General features: G+C 38.2%; 1 protein-coding gene across 2 annotated transcripts in view; it reads left to right on the top strand.

Moving 5' to 3' along the window:
• Nucleotides 1-13,714, top strand: part of TAOK1 (TAO kinase 1) — a 140,250-nt gene that overhangs the window by 32,558 nt on the left and 93,978 nt on the right. Inside the window, exon 2 of one of the 2 annotated variants that reach the window (XM_079903960.1) lies at nucleotides 2,684-2,796. The exons of the other annotated variant lie outside the window; for it this stretch is intronic. The gene's annotated coding sequence lies outside the window, so the exon portion shown is untranslated. The remainder of the gene's footprint in view (nucleotides 1-2,683; nucleotides 2,797-13,714) is intronic. 2 annotated transcript variants of the gene reach the window in all.

The raw sequence follows: 13,714 nt of genomic DNA, 5'->3' as shown, positions 1-13,714 counted from the left end.
TAAGCCCGCGAGCCACAACTACTGAAGCCCGCGCGCCTAGAGCCCGTGCTCCTCAACAAGAGAAGCCACTGCAATGAGAAGCCGGCACATCGCAATGAAGAGTAGCCCCCGCTCGCTACAACTAGAGAAAGCCTGTGCACAGTAACAAAGACCCAACACAGCCAAAAATAAATTTATTTTTTTAAAAAGTAATTCGTGTATAGATGTAGACCATTTGGAAGATAAAAACCTGATTTTTTACCACCTAGAAATATCACTGTTTGTGTATTTTTCCTTTACTATTGCTTCTCTGTATCTTTAATATGTAGGCAGTATATGGGATAGTAGTTAAGAATGGGGATTCTAGAATTAAACCTCCTGAGTTCAGATTTCTGTTCTACCACTTATTAGCAGTGTGATTTTAGCAAATCACTTAATTTCTCTGAATCTTGAGTTTCACATCTTTAATGTGGGGATAGTAAAAGTAAACATTATTGTTTGCTTTGTGCCAGGTACTTTGCTAAGTATATTATATGTAAAATCTTAATTTTCATAACATCTCTACTTAGGAGCTACTTAGTGCCTTTAAGAGGATAAATTAAATAATGGATGCAATATACTTAGTGTAGTGCTTAAGGCACAATAATGTGCTTAAGGCACATTACTTATTCTTTTTCAAAATTGCATTTATACAATATAGTCAACCTGTTATTAAAGCTTTTATTGTGGCAACATCCCCATGCCATTAATATTCTTGGAAAATGAAAATTTTTAAATGGCTTTAAAGAAGTTCATCAAATGGATTCATTTAGTCACCTCTCTAGTGATAAAGATCATTAAATGGTGTTATGAACGTATTTGTTATGATTATTTCTTTAATTCCCAGAGGTAGAATTGAGTCAAAGGGCAGGAATATTTTTAAGGTTCTTTTTTTGTGTGTGTGTGCTATGTTGGGTCTTCGTTGCAGGTTCTTGATACCTTGTCCTGCATTGCTTTCCAGAAATGTGAATCAGTATACATTCTTATTTCTCATACATTCTTTTTTAAAATATTTATTTATTTATTTGGCTGTGCCGGGTCTTAGTTGCGGCACGCGGGATCTTCATTGCAGCATGCAGGCTCTTTAGTTGTGGCATGCGGGATCTGGTTCTTTGACAAGGGATCAAACCTGGGCCCCCTGCATCGGGAGCGCAGAGTCTTAACCACTGGAGCACCAGGGAAGTCCCTATTATTATTATTGTCTGAGTAATTTTACTTCTTGTCTTTGTTTCCTCAGCTAAAAGTATAGGCTTTACTTCCATGGTTTCTTGCAGTTCCAAATTCTATTTCTGTAACCCTGGAGTAGGGTTAAGTTTTAAATTATTGTAGGTTGATTACTTTTTGTATCTTTGATGCCATTTTAGCAGTCTTTGACATCTAATTAATTTCAGTGGTTTATCAGATTAATTATATGGAAAAGTAAAGAATGTTTATTTAGTTCATATTAAAATGAAAAGAGACTGACCAACAAACTCCAAGTGTTTGTGAGGATGTTAACAACATATATTGCTGGTGGGAAAGCAAAATGTTGTGGCCAGTTCGTACTTAGAAAGTTAAATGTATGTTTACCAGCAATCCCTATCCTAGGAATTTACCTAAGATAAATGCAAACACATGTGCTAACAATGACACATACAAATAATGTTCATAACAGCTTTATTCATATTAGCCAGAAAATGGAAAAACTCAAGTGAACATCAACTGAAGAATGGATAAACAAATTGTATTATATCCATACACTTGAATGCTACTTAGCAATAACGTCGATGAATCTGAAAGGCATTATACTCAATGAAAAAAGCCAGCCACCAAAGGCCGTATGATTCCATTTATAAGAAGTTCTAGAAAAGACAAAACTATAGTGACAAAAATTGGACCAAGGGTATTGGGAACTTTTTGGGGGTGATGGAAGTATTCTTGATTGTGGTGGTGATATCAAGACCGTATATACATATATCAGAACTGTACCTTTAAAATGGGTGGATCTTACTGAATGTAAATTATACCTCAGTGAACCCTATTAGAAGGTATTTAGAACAGTTATTTGGGTTCAGTAGCAAATTAATATTTATTGATATATACCAGAGAACTATATAACTGGTATCTTACGATTAAGGAATTTGCAATATTATTAGAAAGAAAATACAGTTTACAGAGTCGTTATATCTCTTAGAAAATAATACTGAACCTCAGATACAAGTATGGTCAGTTCTGCTATAACACAACATGTGTGTTCCTAAAAAAATCACCATGTTATGCTAAATTATGTAGTGAAAACTACAGGGCTTATGGGAAAAATGGGGTTAGGAGCCCAACACTCAAAAACTTTAGTGTCACATAAAAAAAGATAGGAACCTAATAAAAACAGCATAGTTTTACACATGTTAAATGATTAATAAATATATAAATATTACAATAAATACAGAACTTACTGAAAGAGACCTTAGGTTTGTTGTGGAAGTTGATTTAGTGGGAGTTATTGTGAAGTGACAAAAGACAGGTTATCTAAAATCAGATAGAAAACTTTAACACCAGATGTGGTTGGGCATGTATATAACACATGCGGTGAACTAAGGTAGCTAATATATGTTTAAGGTGTGTGTGTGTGTTTTGTTTATTCTTATATGGCTTGGTGTTTTAAAATGTAGGTTTTACTATTTTTCAGGTATGATGAGACCAACAGTTCAGAAGATGACTGTCATTGAAAAGATAGTTTGTTTCAGTTCCCAAGAGGAGGTGGGACACCAAGCCATCTAAGGCCACACAGGGAAGCACCAGGTTGGTCAGGAGGCAGAGGGAGCAGGAGGAAAATATGGCAAGAGCCTTTATTGTGGTTTCTGTGGGAGGAACTGGGCGAGGCAGGTTAAGCAGTTTTAGGATTGGCTACTTTTAATAATTCAGTGGTCTCTGAGCTATAGGGGCTGTCCTAAGGAAGGGTCTGGTACCTGGCCCTGGAGTGATTAGGGCAGGGGAATACTGGCCTGGAGTGTAAGAGCTAGGTAAAAGAGGTAGTTGGAAATATGGATTTTGGATTGATTGGTTTACATATGAAAGATATGATCTCAGGTTAGTTGTTTGCTGTCTCTAAGAATTGACTGGCCCTGAGAGGACCAGAACATTGAAAATACAGAAAATAAGAAAACACAATTAATAGACTTGGTTCAGCTGGGTGCAGTTTGCTGCACTCATCTAGTGTTTCTCAGGGATGAAATTGCACATAAGTAAATGAATAATTCACATTGTACTACAATTGTTTTAAAAATAAATGTTATAGCAGAACTGACTGTACAAAGTAGGATACAGTATTTGAGTCACCATTCCCTCCTTTGCAAAATTAATCATGCAAATTCTATTATATAGATTTTACATTAGTGTAATTCCTTGGGACATGACTGTATTTGTAAGCAAAACAATTTAATGGTAGATTTGATCTTGGGAAAGTAATCACAGATTTAAATTTAAATTTTAACTTAGAGAAAAATTTTGTCTTAAAGTACGAGCTCAGTGTAATTCCAGCAATTAAGCTGGGTAATATGTGGGGGTGAGAGACAAGATGGTGGAGTAGAAGGACCTTGAGCTCACCTCCTCTCCCGAGCACACCAAAATCACAACTAACTGCTGAACAAACCATCAATAAAAAAGACCGGAACCTACCAAAAAGGTATTCTATATCCAAAGACATTAAGAAGAAACCACAATGAGACAGCTGGTAGGAGGGGTGCACTTGTGATATAATCAAATCCCATACCACCTGATTGGGCGACCCACAAACTGGAGAATAATTGTATTTCAGAAGTTCTCCCATAGGAGCGAGAGCTCTAAGCCTCACGTCAGGCTCCCAAGCCTAGGCGTACGGCATCGGGAGGAGGAGCCCCCAGAGCATTGGCTTTGAAGGCCATTAGGGCTTGATTACAGGAGCTCAATAGGACTGGAGGAAACAGACTCCACTCTTGGAGGGTGCACACAAGGTCTCGTGCACACCAGGACCCAGGGCAAAAGTAGTGATTTCCTAGGAGCCAGACCTACCAGCTGGTCTTGGAGGGTCTTCTGGGGAGGTAGCGGGTGGCTGAGGCTCACCCTGGGGCATGGACGCTGGTGGCAGAGGTATCGGGTAATGTTCTTCTGTGAACTCTTGCTTGAGGCAGACATCTTGCTTGGGTCATTAGCAGCAAGACCTGGCCCCACCCAGCAGCTTGTAGGGTCCAGTGCTGGGATGCCTCAGGCGAAACAACCAACAGGGTGGGAACACAACCCCACCCTTTAGCACACAGGCTGCCTGAAGACTTCCTGAGCCCCCAGCCACCTCTAGACACAGGCCTTGACATGGCCCTGCCCACCAGAGGGCCTAGACCCAGCTCCATCCACCAATAGGCAGACACTGGCCCCTCCCACCAAGAAGTCTGCACAAGCCTCTAGACCAGCCTCACCCAGTAGGGGGCAGGCACCAGAAGCAAGATGGGTAATATGTAGGAAGCAGATAGATTTGAAGTTATTTTGAAATCTACATGGAAATAACTGTTATATGCTTAATAAAATTATTTTTATTTTTAAAAAAATGAATTATCTGCTTTTATAATTGGAATGAGTTTAAAAATATCTACCCGTACCTAAACTTGCATAGAGTCTTAGAAATAAATGAAATGATAGGGTATTTAAATAGTCATTCAACAAACTGTTCTTTTTTTGATTGGCTGTGTAAAACTGTTAGGCTCTATGTATGCAGGAGCTCTAGAACCTTATGATACCGCCTGGGAATATAAGGCATGTAAACAACGAGGTTATGAGCTATTTGTAATGAGGTGGATAGACCTAGAGTCTGTCATACAGAGTGAAGTAAGTCAGAAAGACAAAGACAAATACCGTATGCTAACACATATATATGGAATTTAAGAAAAAAAATGTCATGAAGAACCTAGGGGTAAAGCAGGAATAAAGATGCAGACCTCCTAGAGAACGGACTTGAGGTTATGGGGAGGGGGAAGGGTGAGCTGTGACAGGGCGAGAGAGAGTCATGGACATATACACACTAACAAACGTAGTAAGGTAGATAGCTAGTGGGAAGCAGCCGCATGGCACAGGGATATTGGCTCGGTGCTTTGTGACAGCCTGGAGGGGTGGGATAGGGAGGGTGGGAGGGAGGGAGATGCAAGAGGGGAGACATATGGGAACATATGTTTATGTATGACTGGTTCACTTTGTTATAAAGCAGAAACGAACACACCATTGTAAAGCAATTATACCCCAATAAAGATGTTAAAAAAAAAAACGAGATTAAAAATATGTATTAAAATAGAGATACAAAATGAAAATTTATATAGTAAAGAGAAAGGAATCACTAATTTCAAATTGAAGTTCTGAAGCTGTATTGGAAATAGTAGGATAGGTTGGTTAAGAATGTAGACAGTATTTCAGGTGTCATGGAGGCTTTTGCTGGACATTGCTATGATTAAGGGATAGATACACTAAGAGAAAAGACTGGAAAGGAAGGATTTGGCCAGATTGTGGAGTTCTTGAATGCCTTATATACCGTTTGAACTTTATTCTTTAAGTGTTATGGCATTATTTGAATTTAATAAAAAGGTGAGCAGTAATTTTGTGACTTTTCTTAAGAATTTCCTGGGAATACCCTGGTGGTCCAGTGGTTAGGAATCTGCACTTCCACTGCAAGGGGACATGGGTTTGATCCCTGGTCAAGCAGCTAAGATCTCACATGCCGCCCAGCATGGCCAAAAAAAAGAATTTCCTGCCTTAGTTTGTACTTATATATATTAATGAAAAAATTAGAGAAACAGTAAGAAAGATGAATTGGAGAGAATGAAACTACAAACAGTCCAGATAGGAGGTACTGCATTAGTCTAGGTGAGATATGATTAAGGCCTGAACTAGGCTACCCACAGTGAATAGAGGAGATGCAAGTCTGTTGGGTTTACCAATGTATTAGCTTGATGTTAGAGGAGAAAAAGAGGAAGGGAAAAAAATTAAAAGGTCACATCTAGTTTTTTGGGTTTTTTTTTTAAACATCTTTATTGGAGTGTAATTGCTTTACAATGGTGCGCCAGTTTCTGCCTTACAACAAAGTGAATCAGCTGTACACATACACACATCCCCATATCTCCTCCTTCCTGCGTCTCCCTCCCACCCTCCCCATCCCACCCTTCTAGGTGGTCACAAAGCACCAAGCCGATCTCCCTGTGCCATGCGGCTGCCTCCCAGCAGCCATCCATTCTACATCTGGCAGTATACACAAGTCCATGCCACTCCCTCACTTTGTCCTAGCCCACCCCTCCCCCTCCCTGTGTCCTCAAGTCCACTCTCCACATCTGCGCCTCTATTCCTGTCCTGCCCCTAGGTTCTTCATAACCTTTTTTTTTTTTTTTTTTTAGATTTCATATATATGTCAGCATACGGTATCTGTCCTTCTCCCTCTGACCCACTTCACTCCGTATGACAGAGTCTAGGTCCATCCACCTCACTACAAACAACTGAATTTCGTTTCTTTTTAGGTCACATCTAGTTTTCTGACCTCGGAGACACAAGGAATAGCCATGCCATTATCCTGGGTGGGAAATGCAAGATGGATTTGCTGAGTGGAATTGTGGGGTCATGTGGTAATTCTGTGTTTGGCTTTTTGAACTGCCAAACTTTTCCACAGTGGCTGTACCATTTAGCATTCCTACCAGCAATGTGTGAAGGTTCCAATTTCTTAACATCCTCCACAACACCTGTTATTTTCTGCCTCTTTGATTATAGCCATTCTAGTGGGTATGGTATGGTATTTCATTGTAGTTTTGATTTGTAATTAATAATGATGTTGAGAATTTTTTCATGTGCTTATTGACCATTTGTGTATCTTCTTTGGAGAAATGTCTGTTCAAATCCTTTGCCCATTTTTAATTGAGTTATTTTATTGGATTAACCCAGTTAACAGTTCTTTTTAAAAATATTTATTTGGTTGCACCAGGTCTTGGTTGTGGCATGTGGGTTCCTTAGTTGAGACACACAGCCTCTTTAGTTGTGGCATGCAAACTCTTAGGTGCGGAATGCGTGTGGGATCTAGTTCCCTAACCAGGGATTGAACCTGCGCCCCCTGCATTGGGAGTGTGGAATCTTAACCACTGCGCCACCAGCGAAGTCCCAAGAGTTCTTTATATGTTCTGGATACTAGACCCTTATCAAATATATTGCTTGCAAATATTTTCCCCCCTTCTGTGGGTTGTCTTTTTACCTTCTTGATTGGTGTCCATTGATGCACAAAAGTTTTTAAATTTTGATGAAGTCCATTTTATCTATTTTTTCTTTGCGTGTGCATTTGGAATCATATCTGAAAAACTGTTGCCTAATCCAGGGTCTTGCAGGTTGTCACCCATGTTTCCTTCTAAGGGTTTTATCGTTTTAGCTTTTGCATTTTTGGTCCATTTGGATTTAAATTTTATATATGGTGTGAAGAGGAGGTCCAAATTCATTCTTTTTTGCATGTGGATATCCAGTTATCTCACCAACTTTTGTTGAAAAGACTTCTTTTCCCACTGAATGGTCTTGACACCTTTGCTGAAAATCATTTGACCATATATGTATGGGTTTATTGTCCCATACATTTGACTGTAAATATGGACTCTCAGTTCTTTTCTGTTGGTATATATGCCTATCCTTATGCCAGTTCCACACTGTCTTGATTACTGTAGCTTTGTAGTATGCTTTGAAATTGGGCAGGGTGAGTCTTCCAATTTTGTTCTAAATCCTTAAAGATTGTTTTGGCTATTCTGTGTCACTTGCAGTTACACATGAATATTAGAAAGAACTTGTTCATTTCTGCAAAATGACAGCTTGGAAACTGTTAGGGATTACTTTGAATCTATATATTAGTTTAGGTGGTATTACCATTTTATGTGTTCCAATCCATGAACACATGATGTTGTTCCATTTATTTAGGTCTTTAATTTCTTTCAACAATGTTTTGTCATTTTCTAAGTCTTGCACTTTGGTTAAATTTATTCCTAAGTACTTTTAAAATATATTATTATTAATATTTGTTTTATTTTAGTGACATTGTAAATGGAATTGTTAATTTCATTTTCGGAATATTCATTGCTAGTATATAGAAGTACAACTGATATTTGTGTATTGATGTATCCTGAAACTTTGCTGAACTCATTTGTTCTAATAGTTTTTTGTGGATTCTTTAGGTTTTTCTATGTATAAGATTATGTCATTTGTGAAAAGAGATAATTTTATTTCTTTTCCAGTCTACATGCCATTTATTTCTTTTTCTTGTCAAGCCCTGACTTGAACTTCCTGTACAATGTTGAATAGAAGTATTGAGAGCCACATCCTTGTCTTGTTCCTGATTTTAGGGGGCAAGTTTTCAGTCTTTCACCATTAACTATCACGATACCTGTGGGTTGAGGAAATTCCATTCTTTTCCTAGTTTGTTGAGTGTTTTTATCATGAAAGGGTATTGGATTTTGTCAAATGCTTTTTCTGCTTCTGTTGAGATGATTGTTTTTTCTTTCATCTTATTAATATGGTATGGTACACTGATTTATTTTCATATACTACCCTGACATTCCTAGAATAAATCTCATTTGCTCATGGTATATCTTGTTGAAAATTTTTGTATCTGTACTTATAAGGGATATTGGTGTGTAATTTTCTTTTATTGTGATTTAAAAAAAAATACTTATATATTTGGCTCTGCCAGGTCTTAGCTGTGAGTGGGATCTTTAGTTGCAACATGTGGAATCTTTAGTTGAGGCATGTGGGATCTAGTTCCCTGATCAGGGATCAAACCTGGGCCCCCTGCATTGGGAGCACAGAGTCTTAGCTACTGGACCACCAGGGAAGTCCCTCCCTAATCTTAATTATAAAGATTTTAAGTGCTTGTTACATCTAAGATGTGAAAGGTACGCAAAAGTTTCACTTGGTTAGTCTAATTGGAGTAACTAATAAGGTTGTGTAAGTAAGGACCTTTTTTTTTAATACATTTTAAAAATTTGTTTTATTTATTTTTGGCGGCATCGAGTCTTAGTTGCTGCACGTGGGGGTTTTTTTTGTTTGTTTGTTTGTTTGTTTTTTTGAGGCACTTGGGCTATTTCATTGTGGTGCGCCGGCTCCTCTCTAGTTGTGGCATGCGGGTTTTTTTCTCTTCTCTAGTTGTTTTTTCTCTTCTCTTCTCTGTCGCAGGCTCCAGGGCGTGTGGGCTCTGTAGTTGTGGCGTGTGGGCTCCAGAGCACGTGGGCTCTGTAGTTTGCGGCATGCAGGCTCTGGTTGAGGTGCGCAAGCTCAGTAGCTGTGGCGCTCAGGCTTAGTTGCCCCGTGGCATGTGGAATCTTAGTTCCCTGACCAGGGATCGAACCTGCGTCCCCTGCATTGCAAGGCGGATTCTTTACCACTGGATCACCGGGGAAGTCCCTGTAAGGCCTTTCTTGAAAAGAGTATTACCTGTATCTCTCTTTAAAATTAAAAGAAGAATAATACATGCATTTGGGGAATAAAAACTTGAAAGGTAGAAAGGATTCATAGGAAAAAAAAAGTCTCCTAAACACCCCTATTTCTGATGAATCCCTCCATAGATTACCTGTGTGTATACAGATATATTTTTTATTTTTATATAAATGGTTACATATTACTTATACACCTATATCTTGTTTTATAAAAAAAATTGAATCTTCATATCTTTATCAATGCTCAAAATTAAACAATATTCATAATACTGCCCTATGCATTCTCTCCTACCCAACAACCCAGTGACTTCTTTAATAATATTATTTTTGCTTTTCACCTTTCTCTTCATTTCAGTTTGAAGTAGTAAACAGTGGTTCAGGTAATTGATTCTGTATTTCCCACCACTAATTTGCCCTGTGATTTTGAGAAAAGGCATGTGACCTTTTGAAACCAAATACTCTCTTAATTTCTTCCAACCTTAAACTTTTTTAATTATAATGTATAATATTTACAAGTAGGTTGAAGCACCAGGCATCAAATCAGTTCTCTGTCAATTAAGGTTGATGTGAATTCCTGTAATGTCAAATTTATCTTACTGATGACATTTCTCAGTTATTGGTAAAGTGATTTGTGTATATGTGTGTTTCTTTTGAGGGAAGACATAGTAGACAGTGTAATCTGTCTCTGCCAATTCTGTGTAAAGAGGCAATTTTTCTTTCTCTAAAGTAATTGAACATTTGACTAAGTTGGCTGGTTTCTAAGCCTGAACCCTCTGAGTAACATGTAGGGAAAAGGGCTTTATGGTATTGAAGCAGTTGCTTAAGACCAACAATGTCCTTTTTGTGAAAATCTGAAGGTTCTTAAAAGATGGAATACTATGACATCATCACCGTTCCTCCAAGGAGCATTCCTCAAGTAATACTGAATATGCTGTGATTATCAGCACCCTTCCCCCATCTTCTTTCTGTGGCTTGACTGATGTTATTGTCAATTATTTGACTGTGGTTTGCAAATGTGGAGCAGTTACTTAATTCTGAAAATCCTTTTGGGTCTGAGATTTTAAAGTATATTGGGTTTTTATTCTAGTTTCATCAGCTTTCTTAGCGATCTATGTTTTAGGATTGAATAAAATGGTATCACCTACAAAAATTATGTATCTTTTACATTCAGCCCTCAGTAGCTTAATAAATGATATGCTTCTCTGATCTGTTTTTGTGGAACCAGAAACAAATTAGATCTCATTTGCTGTTTATAGGATTGTTAATGTCTTTTACTCTTCTCTTTTAGTAGGAAGGATATGGTGAGTTACAATAATGATATTTTCCCCGAAGGACAGATTAGGTATCTTTAAAATGTAACCTAATAGCCTATTTTTTGTTTTTTTTTTTGAAGAAGATTGTATATGCAGTCTCATAGTACCTTTAAGAACTTTTTACAAATATTTATATCTTTTAAGCCTGATCTGTAGTTTATCAGGCTATATTAGTCCTTTGCTTAGGGTATTCATGTACCTAATATTCATTTTCAGCAGAAATTATGGAGTTTATGATTAGGGTTGCTGTGAAAGTTCCTCTGTGCTGTTTTCTTTTCCTGGTTTTTCATGACAGCTTATAAAAATGGACAAGATTCAAATCAAGTACCTTTGTCAGTTTTACATTGATGACTCTATTGTAGCAATGTTCTGCATGGGTACAGGGCAACCAGTATGGTGCTGATTTTTACAATAAAGTACTTTACTTTTGGAAATTTGAGGATGTATAGAAAAGAAGCAGTTATGCAGTGGATACTATTAACTCTAGCTTAACAGTGTAATGATATATTTCAGGGATTTCTAACTTTATTGGTGTTCTCACTTTTTATACATTTTATGTTCATCTCTTCTGTCTTCTAACAATCCAAAGAATATGCACAAATGTTGTTGGATTTTTTTAAATCTTTTTTCCTGGTTGTAGAAATCAAACATGATTATTGTTGAAAATTTGGAATGTAAGAAAGCTATAGACTTGTGAATGTTTTTCAAAATACCAGCCATAATTAACTAAAAATAATCCATATGATTTTGTTGTATTGCCCTCTTTGCAAAAACTACAGTTGAGTCTCAAACAACGTGGACTTGAACTGCACGGGTCCACTTCTACGCAGATATTTTTCAGTAAATACATGTATGTGCTGTCAATGTATTTTCTCTTCCTCATGATTTTCTTAATAACATTTCCTTTTCTCTAGCTTACTTCATTGTAAGAATATAGTGTATAATGTATATAACATACAAAGTGTGTGTTAATTGACTTTATGTTATCAGTAAGGCTTCTGTTCAACAGTAGGCTATCAGTAGCTAAGTTTTGGGGGAGTAAAATCAAACATAGATATAGAAAATTCACAAAATAAATGAATTTGTTTAATGAACTATTGTAAATGAAATCCCGTATCTAAGGCAAGAAATAGAACTTTGCCAGCCAGTCCAGAATTTCCTCCATGTGTCTCTTCCCAATCACAACTCCCCCTTTCCCCTAAAGTAACCACTATCATGACTTTTTTTTTTTTTTTTTCTTTTTTTTTTGCGGTACGCGGGCCTCTCACTGTTGTGGCCTCTCCCATTGCGGAGCACATGCTCCGGACGTGCAGGCTCAGCGGACGCGCATGGCTCACGGGCCTAGCCGCTCGGTGGCATGTGGGATCTTCCTGGACCGGGGCACGAACCCGTGTCCCCTGCATCGGCAGGCGGATTCTCAACCACTGCGCCACCAGGGAAGTCCTATCATGACTTTTTTTTTTTTTTTTTTTTTTTTCCTGTACGCGGGCCTCTCACTGTTGTGGCCTCTCCCGTTGCGGAGCACAGGCTCCGGACACGCAGGCTCAGCGGCCCTGGCTCACGGGCCTAGCCACTCTAATGCATGTGGGATTTTCCCGGACCGGGGCACGAACCCGTGTCCCCTGCATCAGCAGGCGGACTCTCAACCACTGTGCCACCAGGGAAGCCCTATCATGACTTTTATAGTGATAACATCTGGCAGTTTCTTTATAGTTTTATCATTCAAGTATGCATCTCTGTACTCCATTATTGAGTTTTGAGAGTTCTTTATATATTTATATATTTTATCTATTTTGAGATATGTGACTTGAAATAATGTTTCCCAGTCTTTGGCTTGACTTCATTCTTTTCTTTTAAAAGTGTCCTTTGCAAGAGTAAAAGTTTTTGATTTTGATGAAGTCCAAATGATCAGTTTTGACTTTTATGGATTATACTTTTGGTGTCAAATCTAAGAACTCTTTAACTAACCTAAGGTTACAAAGATTTTCTCCTGTGATTTCTTCTCAACGTTTTGTAGCATTAACTTTTTAACACTGAGATAAATGAACCATGTTTGGACTTAATTTTTCTGTAAGGTATGAGGTATGAGTCAGAGTTCATTTTTATACATATGGATGTCCAGTTGCTATGACACCATTTTTCAAAAAAGATTATCTTTTTTCTGTGTTGTACCTTTGTCAAAAATCAATTGACCAGGGACTTTCCTGGTGGCGCAGTGGTTAAGCATCTGCCTGCCAGTGCAGGGGACGCGGGTTTGATCCCTGGTCTGGGAAGATCCCACATGCCACGGAGCAACTAAGCCTGTGCACCACAACTATTGAGCCTGCGTGTTAGAGCCCGAGAGCCATAACTACTGAGCCCAGACGCCGCAACTACTGAAGTCTGCACACCTAGAGCAATGCTCGGCAACAAGAGAAGCCACCACAACAAGAAGCCTGTGCACCGCAATGAAGAGTAGCCCCCACTCGCCACAACTAGAGAGGAGCCCACATGCAGCAACGAAGACCCAACCCAGCCAAAAATAAATAAATAAATACATTAAAAAAAATTGTCTTGACTAATTCGGATTCTTTGCCTTTTTATGAACATTTTACAATCAGTTTTTTGATATGTACAAAAACATTCTGTTGGATTTTGATTGAGATTGCTTTGAATCTATGAATTGTCAAATTTTTAAATCAGTTGGGAAGGATTGACCTTATAACAATATTGAATCATTCAGTTCATGAACATGGTACATCTGTTTAGTCAACTTTGATTTATTTCATCAGGGTTTTATCGTTCTTACTATATAAATTCTACTCAAATATTTTATTTTTTTTTATTATTTTTTTTTGTGTGTGGTACTTGGGCCTCTCGCTGCTGTGGCCTCTCCCGTTACAGAGCACAGGCTCCGGATGCGCAGGCTCAGTGGCCATGGCTCATGGGCCCAGCCGCGCGGCA

The sequence above is a fragment of the Stenella coeruleoalba genome (genome assembly GCF_951394435.1).
Source record: "Stenella coeruleoalba genome assembly, chromosome: 19".
Classification (NCBI taxonomy): Eukaryota; Metazoa; Chordata; class Mammalia; order Artiodactyla; family Delphinidae; genus Stenella; species Stenella coeruleoalba.
This window is presented reverse-complemented; position numbering and strand designations above follow the sequence as displayed.